This window comes from Hemitrygon akajei, unplaced genomic scaffold (assembly GCF_048418815.1).
Source record: "Hemitrygon akajei unplaced genomic scaffold, sHemAka1.3 Scf000103, whole genome shotgun sequence".
In the NCBI taxonomy this organism is placed as follows: domain Eukaryota; kingdom Metazoa; phylum Chordata; class Chondrichthyes; order Myliobatiformes; family Dasyatidae; genus Hemitrygon; species Hemitrygon akajei.
This window is the reverse complement of record NW_027331989.1, coordinates 1,558,734-1,563,382: the sequence shown is the minus strand read 5'-3', so window position 1 is coordinate 1,563,382 and position 4,649 is coordinate 1,558,734. Positions and strand designations below refer to the sequence as shown.

Below are 4,649 nucleotides of genomic sequence, written 5' to 3'. Positions count from 1 at the left end.
AAACTCAATGTTTACTTGCATCGGCGAATAGTTTCAGGCACACGCCTGAAATATTAATCGTAGCCTCAATACCGTAAATGGTATCGACATGTCATTACCTCTGTCCCTGTCTCAACATGAAGCTATATTTCAGGACAGATTTATAAATTAATTCTCACATGTCGCGTGGTCACCAACCTCTGTTAAATACATGACACCTCCCCTGATTCTACTGGTATGCTGAACTTCTGTTTCCAATGGTAAGATCTTTCCGGCTACAATGCGATCACTCCACTGCGACATCAGAGCTGATCGACTTGCCGCTCCGTTCCTGAAGGTTATTGTTACCGATATAATTTTCGTTCACAATAGGTCGTTTAATTGGCCGTTAATGTTTTGGTCTTGTTGCAATCCGCCGGATCAGATTGGAACATGATCATTAATGAAGTATCAGTCTGATGGTAAGTCTGGTGCTGGTGCGGACTCGGTGGGACGATTGGCCGTAATTCATTACTCTACAGCCGGCATCATCTCACAAGTATGTCTGGCTTGAAACGCATTCTGTTGTCTATAAATGTATCGGCACATGGTTCAGTCACTCACTTCAATTAATTTATAATCTGATGTGAAGAGAACGTCCGAGAGTGACAGGGTGAGAAATCTTAAAGGCATTGCTGAAATGAGCACATGAGCCGGGGCGCCACCCTGAGGAGACTGCTGGAATTGAGACTAATGAAGATGTTTTTATTCCTTGCTTTATAGATCCAACATAGTTCAGTTACCTGTTACATGTCGCGCCCTGACCAACATGAAATTGTTAATGCATATCATTTTATATCGCGCATAATTTTAATACTTGATATTGAAAGCGGAACGGAACGGTTGGCAACATTTAGTTCTTATTGCTGTACTTCAGAGAAGGGTGGGATGCCTCGGGTCTTTGCTCAAAAGCACAGTTTCTGTAGTGTAGTAGTTATCACGTTCGCTTCACACGCGAAAGGTTCCCAGTTCAATCCTGGGCAGAATCATTCTTCGGGATGAAATTGAGACTCAACTTTTCAGTTCGTGTTCAAGTTTACTGTCATGGGCATCCAAGGTGTAAATGTCATGAAAGATCGCTTTCCTAGCAGCAGCACGTAGTATTTCAAACCTGACAAATGTAGATTAAATAAATAAGAAAGAATAAATATGATATTTAATTTTCAGGAGAAAATAAACAGATTTGAGCAAATGGATATTTATGGATGATCCGGGCTGCGTTATCGGAGAATTAGCATTTCGAAGCTGTTGTCGCAGAGCTGAGGATGCGTTATGGTTTCAACCGAGCACAGACAAACAGAAAAGCTTCAGCACAAAGCAGGCGCTTCGGCCCGCAATGCTGTTCCGAACATGTACGCACTTTACGCAAATTACCAAGCGTTACCATAGCTCTCTATCTTCTAAGCTCCATGTACCTCTCCAGTAGACTCTTAAAAGACCCTATCGTAGCTGCCTCCACCATCCCCGCCGGCAGCCCATTCCACGGACTCACTACTCACTGCGTAAAATCTTACCCCTGACATCTCTTCCGTACCTACTTCCAAGCACTTAAAACTCTGCCCTCTCGTGCTAGTCATTTCAGCCCTGGAAATAAAAAGACTCTGACTGTCCTCAAAATCAATGCCCCTCATCATCTTATACACCTCTAATCCTCCGTCGCTCCAAGGAGAAAAGGCCGTTTTCACTCAACCTGTTCTCATAAGGCATGCTCCCCAATCCAGGATTTCTATAGCTCCCACATTCTTCCTGTAATGACGTGGCCAGAACTGAGTACAGTCCTCCAAGTGGGGTCTGACCACGGTCCTATAAAGTTGTAACGTTATGTCCCGGCTCCAAAACACAATCCCATTTTTAAGCGGAGATTGACAGGTTCTTGATTAATAACCCTGTCAAAGGTGACGGAGATACGGTAGGGGAAAGGCATTGAGAGGGATAATATATCAACCATAATGGAACGGACGGAATGGCCGGGTTCTGCCCCAATATCTTCTGGTATTATGGCCAAATTTATTAAGATTATTAGAACTCCCAGCTTTGAATTATTATTCATAACTCCCAGCCAAGCCCTCTATATTTCGTGTGACAAAAGATGTAGGCTCTGAATTCTTAAAAGTGATAGCTTCGGTATATCAGCCTCCAGATAAACCTATCACGATCAGCACCGGATTCGAACTCACTCGTGCAAAGTACGATGGATTAACAGTCTATCGCCTTAACCTCTCGGCCACCTCGTCTGCTCTTCAACCGTTTGTGTTTTATTTTTCTGAGTTTATTTCCGATCACTTGCAATCCCCGCTTATGTTTCACACATTTGTTTTCATATTCCAGTTCTATTTTCCTTGGCTGCCATGGTTACCAGAATTCCTAGGCACGGATAAGGATAATATCACGATATGCGCCAACCACAGGAGAAAGGAACTAACTTTGAAAGGCACATCGGACGCTCTGATCGTGCTGCGTTAGAAGTATTGATTCCGTGCAGTGTAGACCCGTGAAACCTGTGAGTATTTTTAGTTGTGCAATGAGCAGTGGGCAGCTGTGCAAATGTCTTCGGTCCATTTTTAAAAGGTTTATATTCAAACACAAATGCATTGTAAAATATGCCAAATTTTCCATGAATCAAGCATTTTAAAATGGAAGTATAAAAAACGACATTTAAATATTCTTTGTTAGATTGATTTAACTGTGCTAATTATATCCTTCACATACAGTATATGTACAACTAGAGAGTCAATAAATGATAGAAATACAATTGTGTCAGCATCAATTAAGCAGTCAGATGTCCTGGTGGAAGATGCTGTCCTAGAGTCTGTTGGACCTGCCTTTTGTGCTGCGTTGCCGTTCCCGGATCGAAGTTGATGGAATAGTTAGTGATTGGAGTGACTCTGACCCTTTTTACACACTGCTCTCTGTAACTGTCCTGAATTGTGAGAAATACAAATCTATACATGTGCTGCGGTGTCCGCAGCGCTCTCTGCAGCGTTCTGCGATCGAGGGTAGTACAGTTCCCAAAAACAGGCAGTGATGCAGCCAGTCAGTATTCTCCCAATTGTGATTCTATTGAAATTTCATTGGATTCGGGGGCACAAGCCAAATTTTTTCAACCGTCTGAGGTAAAAGATGCCCACAGCCGGTATGTACAGACCACGTGAGATCCTCGGTGATGCTTATGCCGAGCAACTTAAAACTGATAACCCTCTCAACACCGGGCACGTTGATGTCAGTAGGCAGAGCATGTCATTTGCTTAGTCCAGCTGAAAATACATTTATTAGCATGTTTATTTTAATTAAGTTGTGGTATTTTACAAAATTAATTAAACTGAAACTTTTAAAATTTGCCTGATTGCAAAAACGTGGCTTTGCACCTAACACAGCGTAACTGCAGCCCGGAATAATAATAATAATAATAATAATAATAATAATAATAATAATAATAATAATAATAATAATAATAATAATAATAATAATAATAATAATAATAATAATAACAATACTTTATTGATCCTGAATGGGAAATTCTTTCGTTACAGCAGCAACTTTTATAAACACACTTATCAGCGTGCAGTCTTAACTAATGATAACTTACAGGATAATAAATAAACAATAATAAAGTAAAATAATATAAAATAACAATGTAAGAAATGAGAAAAACTGAGACTATTGCACTATGATATATTCTCCTGTCGCACAGGGATGAACTGTTGTATATCTTTATTGCATATGTTAGGAAATATTTTTTACAAAAATCCTTGTGGCAACAGTGCTGAATATTCTGTTGGAAAGGATGTTTTGCTCTTTATTCTGTAGGTCATGGAGAGGACGTGCCAGATTGTCCGGAATGTATAAGAGTTTGTTCAGTGAACTCCTCTCCACCCACCTCCTCTTGTAACAAACACGCTGGGCTGCATCCTAAACACAGACCTTCGCGCGACGAACTTAGAGCTGAGTCAATCTTCTCACCCAATGAAGCAAACATTAAAAGATTTTCAACACATAGGCACCGTTACAGACATCTTTGAAACTGTTTCGTTGTGAAATATGTATTTCTGGCTTTCATGTGTAGCCACACATTGCTAGTCACCTGTGAAACACAGACCGTTAGAGTGGGAGCCCACAGCTCACAGGGCCAGAGCAACTGCAGAAAGCGTCTACTAGCGATTTATGATCCCCGGCAATTTTTCCTGACGACATCCAAAATAAATAGCGGCCCTGCCCATCCTACCGCCTTTCGGTAGCAGTTGTGTAAAAAACAGCAGCAGGCACTCCGCAAAAGTGTTCCTTTCACTGATCCATTTGTTTTTCCACTGCTGACAGAGTTAGTTGGTTAAGTGACTTTTCACTGTTTATTTTAGCTCCGAACGTTTTAGTGTGCTGTGCTTTTATCTTAACCGATGTCTTTTCAGGGGAATTGGAAAGATCAGATCGAATCCACTGGTATTCCCAGTGACGAGTTAACCATCGCAGGCACTGCTGCATTTCCGGTTTTGTTGGCCATCGCTGGTTACCAACATTTACAGCAGATTTGAAAATAACTTGTTGCGGGGCGGTTGGCAGCACGGGGTTTGAATCTACCTTGGTCTGGGACAGTGATTCTCCTACTTCAGTCAGGGTATGAAGCTTAGGTATTGCGA

The 4,649-nt window shown here is 41.5% G+C and overlaps 1 non-coding gene across 1 annotated transcript; it reads left to right on the top strand.

Annotated features, from left to right (window-relative positions):
* Positions 1-934: 934 nt before the first annotated feature.
* Positions 935-1,007, top strand: trnav-cac (transfer RNA valine (anticodon CAC)). Its single transcript has one exon. It is a non-coding gene; the product is annotated as a tRNA-Val (tRNA).
* The last annotated feature ends 3,642 nt before the right edge of the window (positions 1,008-4,649 follow it).